This window comes from Gossypium hirsutum, chromosome D10, assembly GCF_007990345.1.
Source record: "Gossypium hirsutum isolate 1008001.06 chromosome D10, Gossypium_hirsutum_v2.1, whole genome shotgun sequence".
In the NCBI taxonomy this organism is placed as follows: domain Eukaryota; kingdom Viridiplantae; phylum Streptophyta; class Magnoliopsida; order Malvales; family Malvaceae; genus Gossypium; species Gossypium hirsutum.
The window spans coordinates 58,506,856-58,515,541 of record NC_053446.1 but is presented as its reverse complement, the minus strand read 5'-3'; positions in this window follow the sequence as shown (position 1 = coordinate 58,515,541).

Sequence of the window (8,686 nt, the reverse complement as noted above, 5' to 3'; positions counted from 1 at the left end):
AAAACATTTTAATCCTTTAATAAATTTTCTTGAATTTAACTTTCGAAATAATTTTTTAATGATAAATTTAAAAAACTAAATTTGAATGTTAAATAAGCTTATTTTGTACACCCAATCCTAAGTCCAAAAATCTGGATTAATCCATTTGAATTCGCATATTCCTCCCACTCAAAGTATCGCCCTATATAAATTTAGCAAATACATAATGAAATAATGAACTGAATCATCAGGAATTGAGACTCCAATTAAACTCCACACTTCACCAGCTTTGCAACCCCTCAACAACACATGTTCTAAATCTTCACTTTCCCCACAACGTTGACATCCGAAATTCAGATTGATGCCTTTCTCCAAAAGCCTCACTTTGCAAGGTATATATTTGGGCAATCCTCTCCAAATAAAATCTTTGTCATGTACCTGCCCTACCATATTTAAAACCTTTTCTCCCGAGCTTTGTCAACTAGGAGGAGATTATTTTCCCCAAGTGAGCAGCCTTGTAAGTCATGCACCTGCCCTACCATATTTAAAGCCTTTTCTCCCGAGTTTGAAAAGGTTGTTTCTTCTTTACCTCCCTGAACTGGTCAGTATTTCAAATGGCCTATCCATTGCACCAAAATTAGAGAGAATAGGGTTCTATGATTGCCCAAAGCTAAAAATCCTACCAAAAAGGGAGTTTTCAAGCAAAGGTCTTAAAACAATCAAAGGAGAAAAGCAGTGGTGGGAAGGTATAAAGTAGAATGAAACAGATTGGGAAACTCGGCCACGTTATCTAATGCATATTTTCTCTCCAATCAATAATGAAAAAGATGTGATGGCACAGTTGTTAGAAGACAGAGATGTATTTGAAGCCCAACAATCAGGTAATTTATCTTACTTGGAGTTGTATATTCATTTCAATTAACAATTATGTTCTACACCACTGTAGCTTTAGAAATGCAAGGATAGATGTAAAATGCATCTGTTTTAGGACGTAAAAAAGTTGGATATATATCTTATTTGTTGTCTTAACTATTGGTTTTTATTTTCAGGTTGTATGGTGAAGTTAAATGCCATTGAAGGGCTTACGCATTCCTTCATCCCTGACTCAACGTTGCTTAACCGTGTTGGGTTTTTGAGACAGCAAGCCAACTGGTTTTTAGACTTGCTTGTACAGCAAGCCTCGAGACTTGGAGAAGAAACAAAGTTAAATTTGTATAAGAACAGAACAAAAACGAATGCAAGAATCAAGAATATGGAAGAAAACCAACTGAATATTCATTAACAACAAAGCAAGGCATTAAGCCATTACATAAATGAGTCAACTTTGACAAAACAAACAAGCTTTCACCTAAACAACTACCTAACACCACTAAGTTACATTGAAACTTGCTAATTTAACTTGTACATGTTGCTTTGCTGAGTTATCAGACAATCAACACCTAATTACATCAAAATGCAGCTAACAACTAAGTTTAAATCCAACTAGATTACAAAATGTTCATCGGAGTAACCAAATGAAACAAGCAGAATAGTTGCACTGTGCGTCCTGCTTCTTGCTGCATGTCTCCTGCATGGCTACCTTGGCTGTTGTATAGAGGCTAACTTCATCACTCCTCCTTAGTTTCCATGCTGCTGACTCCCATTTGATCTCTTAAATTTATGAACCTTGATACACCGAGGGCCTTTGTGAAGATATCAGCTATCTGTTCTTCAGAATTGCAATAAATTAGCTCCACTTCTCGAGCTTGTTCCATTTCTCTAATCACATGTAGCTTGCTGCTGAAATGCTTCGTTCTACCATGGAAAACAGGATTCTTTGCAATTGTAACAGTAGACTTGTTGTCACAATATATCTCTGTTGCTCCTTTTTGATGTAAGTTCAAATTTGATAGATTTTTTCTTAGCCATATGGCTTGATTAACATCACTAGCAGCTGTAATATACTCTGCTTCTGCTGTTGACTGAGCCACCATCGATTGCTTTCTTAAGCTCCAACAAAACATAGTTGAGCCAAGTGTAAATGCATAGCCAGAAGGGCTCTTCATATCATCACTCAAGCCTGCCTAATCACTATCAATGTAGCCTCTTAACTTCAAACTTTCAGCTTTGTTGAATAACACACCATAGCCAAGAGTGCCTTTGATATATCTTAGCACTCTCTTTGCTGCTTGAAAGTGATGCTCATTGCAACAATGCATAAACCTCGATAGCATACTAACAGCAAACATGATATCAGACCTAGTTCCTGTCAAATACAACAAACAGCCAACTAGACTTCTGTAGGTAGACTCACTGTCCTATTTGTGAATCCCTTGGCTTGACAACTTCACCCCACCAGCCATAGGAGTACCTGTTGGCTTGCATTTTTCCATTGAAAACTTGGATAGAACCTTCAAGGCAAATGTTTTTTGTCCCAAAAAGATTCTCCCTTCTGCTTGGCACACCTTCATTCCTAAGAAATATGCTATCAATCCCAAGTCAAACATCTCAAACATGTCCTTCATTTTTGTTTTGAAATCAGCTAACCTGATCTTGTCTCCTCCTGTCACCAAGAGATCATCTATATAAAGGGATACAATGAGTTGTGTCTCAGCCTCATTCTTCTTGACATATAGTGTTGGCTCACTTACACTTCTCTCAAATCCCAAACTGACCAAATAATTGTCAATTCGAGCATACCAGGCTCTAGGAGCTTGCTTCAGGCCATACAAGGCCTTTTTAAGCCTGTACACCATGTGTTCTCTCCCAGGCATGATAAAACCTTGAAGCTGATCAATGTAGATCTCCTCTTCAAGAATACTATTGAGAAATGCAGATTTCACATCCATCTGGTGAATTGTCCACTGGTTTTGAGCAGCCAAAGCTACCAGCAATCTGATTGTATCAAGTTTGGCTACTGGTGCAAATGTTTCCATGTAGTCCAGGCCATATCTCTGACTAAAACCCTTGACAACTAGCCTGGTTTTTAGCTTGTTCAAATTGCCATCTGCATTGTGTTTGACTCGATGGACCCATTTTACACCAATAGTCTTTCTGTTCGCAGGCTTTTCAACCAGCTCCCATGTCTGGTTCTTCTGAATCATGTTGATTTCATCAACCATCACTTGCTCCAATCTTTCATCAGCCTCAGCTTCTTCAAAACTACTTGGTTCCAATATAGCAGCATGTGCTCTCTCATAAATTTCATCCAAGAGCCTTGTACTCCTAACAGGTACATCATCAATGTCCATTTCAGGACCAAACTGATCAGGTTCAATTTGATCAGCCATTAACTCTTCAGAAATAGCCTCTGGCTCATTTCTTTCCCAGTTCCAGCATCCTTTTTCATTAAAGACCACATCTCTGCTCACTTGAATTTTATTTGTTGAAGGATCCAAGATCCTATAACCTTTCTTGACCGAGCTGTAACCTACCAAGATACCAGGTTGTGCCGTTTTGACAGTTTGTCTCTCTTTACAGCTGGTATTTGTGTATAGCACAGGCAACCAAAGACTTTCAGGTGAGCCAATGATGGAATGAATCTGAACCAAGCCTCAAAAGGTGTCTTGTGAGCAAGTGCCTTAGTTGAAAGCCTGTTCTAAAGGTAGACAACAGCGTTTACTGCCTCAGCCCACATGGTTTTGGGAAATTTCTTCTCGAACAACAGACATCTGGCCATGTCCATCAAACTTCTGTTTTTTCATTCACTAACTCCATTTTGCTGAGGAGTATAAACATTGGTTAACTGATGTTTGATACCAACATCATTGCAAATAGCTTGAAACTGAGCTGAGGTATACTCAATCCCATTGTCTGATCTTACAGACTTTAACTTGCATCATGTTTCTGCTTCAACTGCTACTTTGAACTTCATAAATACTTGAGCTACTTCAGACTTATGTTTTAAGAAGATCCAGCAATATCTTGTACAATCATCAATGAAAAGAAGAAATTACATGTTCCTATTAAGTGATTCAGACTTCATTAGGCCACACACATCTGTGTGCATGAGCTGCAATCTTTCTGTGGCTCTCCAGGCTTTGTTGGTAGGAAATGGCAGTCTTGCTTGTTTTCCTAGCTGACACGCCTCACAAACTTCATCATTTTTCACTATGTTAATGAAGTTTTCAGCTAAATCTTCACTAACCATCTGAGCCATCGACTTGAAGTTTGTATGTCCAAGCCTTTGGTGCCAAAGCTTGGAATCATAAGTAGAGGTAGTACAGGCTGAGTGTGTGTAATTTGGCAAGTCGACTTCAAAGCATTTATCAATCATAGTGACTGTCATAAGGCTTGACCCATTTGGATCAGCAATCTGACACTCATTGTCCTTGAACACAACTGAATAGCCTTTCTCAAGCAGTTGAACAATGCTAAGAAAGTTTCTGTCAATCTCAGGAACCAATAGCACATTCGAGAGGACTTTGGCACCTATGGGAGTGTATATCAACCACTGTCTTTATGCCTTTATGAACTGACCATTGCCAACCTTTACTTTGGTTTTGCAGCTTCTGTCCAAAGTTTTGAAAATGGATGCATCTGGTGACATATGGTTTGTGCAACCACTGTCCAACAGCCAATCTTTTGATCCTTTCTTCTGATTAGTAGAGCAAGACACAATAAAGACCTGTTCTTCATGGTCACTACTGTCTTCAGCCACTCGAACTTCTTCATTTTTTTGTTGTGAGTAAATCTGTCTAGGCCTGCATTTGTTTTTGTAGACCCTTTCAACATGCCCTCTCTTCTTGTAATGTTGACATAGTGCATCTGGTCTAAACCAACATTTTTCTTCTGGATGACTAGGCCTTTTGCAGTGCCTGTAGAGTTGGTCAGCTCTCCTTGCAGCATCAGGCTTAGGCCTATTTTTCCACACCTTTTTGCCTTTGTAGGCATTAGTGCTCGAGGCTTCTCTGGCTTTGGCTTGAAAAGCACCTTCTTGATGGTCTTCAATTCTGCTAGCTCTTCTTTGCTCCTAAGCATAGAAGGTGTTGATTAGCTCATTCAAAGAGATGCTAGCTAGGTCTCTTGAATCCTCTAAAGAGGATATCTTTGCCTCATGCCTCTCAAGTAAGGTAGAGAGGACTTTCTCCACTATTCTTGCTTCATCAAACTGCTCACCAAGGAGCCTTATACTGTTGACCACAGCCATGATCCTATCTGCATACTGCTTCACAGTTTCTTCTTCTCTCATTTTTAAGTTTTCAAAGTCTCTTCTTAAGTTCAACAGCTGCTGCTGCCTTGTCCTCTCTGTGCCTTGAAACTCCTCCTTGAGCTTGTCCCAGGCTTGCTTTGGTGTCTCACAAGCCATGATTCTGGTGAAAATTATCTGAGACACAGTTCTGAATGCAGTACATGGCTTTATGCCTCTTGGTCCTTTCATCAGCATGTTGTCTGATTTGAGCCATTATGGGATTGGCCCTATGTGGTGCTGGCTCAGCATCAGTGTTCACCACTTCCCACAGATCAAAGGCTTGAAGGTAAGTCCTCATTTTAACTACCCAAATGTGAAAATTTTCCCCATTAAAGACTGGTAGGGCTGTTCAAGAAAATCCTAAAGAAGCCATTCAGGTTTTGGTTTTGCTGCAACAGGTCCTCTAAGACAAAAGCTTTAGATACCAATTGTTGGGTTTTTGAGACAACAAGCCAACTGGTTTTTAGATTTTCTTGTACAGCAAGTCTTGAGACTTGGAGAAGAAACAAAGTTAAATTTGTATAAGAACAGAACAAAAACGAATGCAAGAGTGGAGAATATGGAGGAAAACCAACTGAATAGTCATTAAGAACAAAACAAGGCATTAAGCCATTACATAAATGGGTCAACTTTGACAAAACAAATAAGCTTTCACCTAAACAACTACCTAACACCACTAAGTTACATTGAAACTTGCTAATTTAACTTGTACATGTTGCTTTACTGAGTTATCAATCAATCAACACCTAATTACATCAAAATACAGCTAACAACTAAGTTTAAATCCAACTATATTACAAAATTTTCATTGGAGTAACCAAATGAAACAAGCAGAACAGTTGCACTGTGCATTCTGCTTCTTACTGTATGTCTCCTGCATGGCCACTTTGGCTACTGCATGGAGGCTAACTTAATCAAACCGTCACTCGACGATTGAATGTAAGTATATATATGAACCGCACTAACTTTAGCAGTAAAGGCTTCCATTTTGTTTGTTTGTTTATTTGTTTGCAATTTGATCATCTCAAGCTCATGCTCAGATACAGGTTGAACATACAAGAGGGTTCTTGAAAACATCAGGCCAGCTTTCAGATTTGATAAACAATCCAGGTTACAACGAACAAAAGATTAGTTCAGTGGATGACCCAAACAACAAAGCAATCATCAGCGGTGCAATGCCCTCCATTCCAACTCGTTACCAGAGTCAAAAGCGTAGAGATTGGCTCATATTTTGCCAGTATTTGAACAACCACAGGCCTCCGATCTCTATTTCAATGTGCAATGTTGCACATGTCCTTAAATTTCTTTAGTATCTTGATCAATTTGGCAAAACCAAAGTCCACATCTCAGCTTGCTCTTTCTTTGGCCAATCTAACTCGCCTAGTCCTTACGGGTGTTCCCTCAGACAGGCCTGGGGAAGCGTTGATGCACTTGTTGGTCGACTCTCTAGCGCTTATGAGGACCATAGAGGGAACCCAAAGGTGAATCCTTTTTGAGCTGTAGTTGTGAGGATTTACTTGAGGGAGGACAAGGATGCTCAGAATAAAGCTAGAGGCATTAGCGATAAAAAGAAGAAAAAGCTTGAGATAAAGGTAGCATACGCCACCACCCACCACCAACACTAACATTTTCGGATGCCAGCACAAGCGAGTAAAACTTTGTTTGACCTAAACAACTATATTTTCTTTTCTCTATTGTTTAACTTTGCTGTCAGTATGCATTAAGGATTTGTTCTTTTGGTAGGGAATTAAGAAAAGCTATCAGCAAAGAGGCCTAAAGGAAGAAAAGAAAACACGAACAATCTAAACAAGTTGGAATGAAGAGATAATTGATGCAAAAGAAGTCCATATCAAGGAATGTTAATAGCAAATAAGATCTAATTCCCACAAGCTCCACTACAACATCAAATAGTTTACCATTCTAATGTTTTTTTTTATATAGTTTAAGATACCCTTTATATTTTTGCTTTATGTTGATTATAAGTTTGTGTGCTTAGAGTACATTGAGTTTTAGCTCGATTGATATTGGCATTACTGTTAGTGTAAGAGGACGTGGGTTCAAGTGTACTGAATAGTTTTATGCATTGTATCAAAAAGTTTGAATTAAAATTTTAGCTAAAGGGTCAAAATTTGAAAAATTTTAGTAAAAAAAAAATCAATCGGTCCCTTTCATTAACGAAAACTGTTAGTTAACCGTGTTAACATGGCTAACAAAAGCTACTAGAAGTTGCCACGTCAATAAAAGAAAATATCTTTTACAAAAATAAAATCTTTTTTTTAAAATTAATTAAAATGTACATATAAAATGAATTTGGAAAATTATCCACGTTCATTTTGGATGAGTGCAAAGCTAAAAAAACAAATTTAAAAATTATAAAAAATAATTAAAAATGACTTAAAATTATAAAAAAAACTATAAAAATGGTTACTAAATTATTGCCTTTGTCCTATTTTGGTCATTAAACTATTAATTTTTCTGTTTTAGTCACTAAACTTTTTTAAATCAAATATTGTGGTCACTCAAAGTTGATGTGGGCTTTTTTATTGGTCTAATAACAAATCTAGAACTTCCAATGTTTACACATTATATCAATTTGATCCTAAATATAAAATATTCAACAAATTTAGCCATCAATGTTTACAAAATTTGTCATTTTAGTTTGAATTCTAAAAAATCAATAAATTTAACCTTCAACATTTACAAAGTTTGTCAATTTAGTTCTAATTCTAAAAAATTCAATAAATTAATTTTTGGTCATTTACAAAATTAATAATTTAAACTTCTTAACCTAGAAATCTTAGCTTTAGGTTTCAAAATTTTATAATTTTATCCTACTCCAATATAAATTTTCTAACATTGTCTTTGACATAAACTGTTTTTATACACCCTGTTTACCAATCCAACATATTGAAGAGGGAAAAAAAGGGATGGAAAAGAACACTATATAGTAACAATATTTAAAACCTTATACAATTGATGAAGCAAAGTTTATTATAAATCTCTGGCAGATGCTGCAACAACCAACCAACTTATAATAAAAAAAATAACCAAAAACAAAATTCAATACTCGAAATAGAAAAAAAAAGGTGAGCTTAAGTTGCCATCTCTAACTTCAAAACAGAAGATAAAATTTTGGGAAATAGATTGTTTAGTTATAGATAAAGTTATATGAATTTTTTAGAATTCGAACTAAAATGACAAATTTTGTAAACATTGAGTGCTAAATTTGTGGAATATTCTATATTTAGGATCAAGTTGATATAATGTGTAAATTTTGAGGGCTAAATTTATTATTACACAATAAAAAAACCCAAATCAGCTTTGAATGACCACAATAGAATGAAGCCAATAATTTAGTGACCGTTTTTGTAGTTTACCCAAATTCTAATATATATATCTATAGAAACGCATCCAGAATGAACTAAATCATAAGTTCATAATTATTAACAAAGACTCTTTTTTGCTTTCATTTTCAGCATCATAATAGGAAACTAAACTGATAGTCCATGTTTTCGTATTGAGCACAAGGTGTTGTTA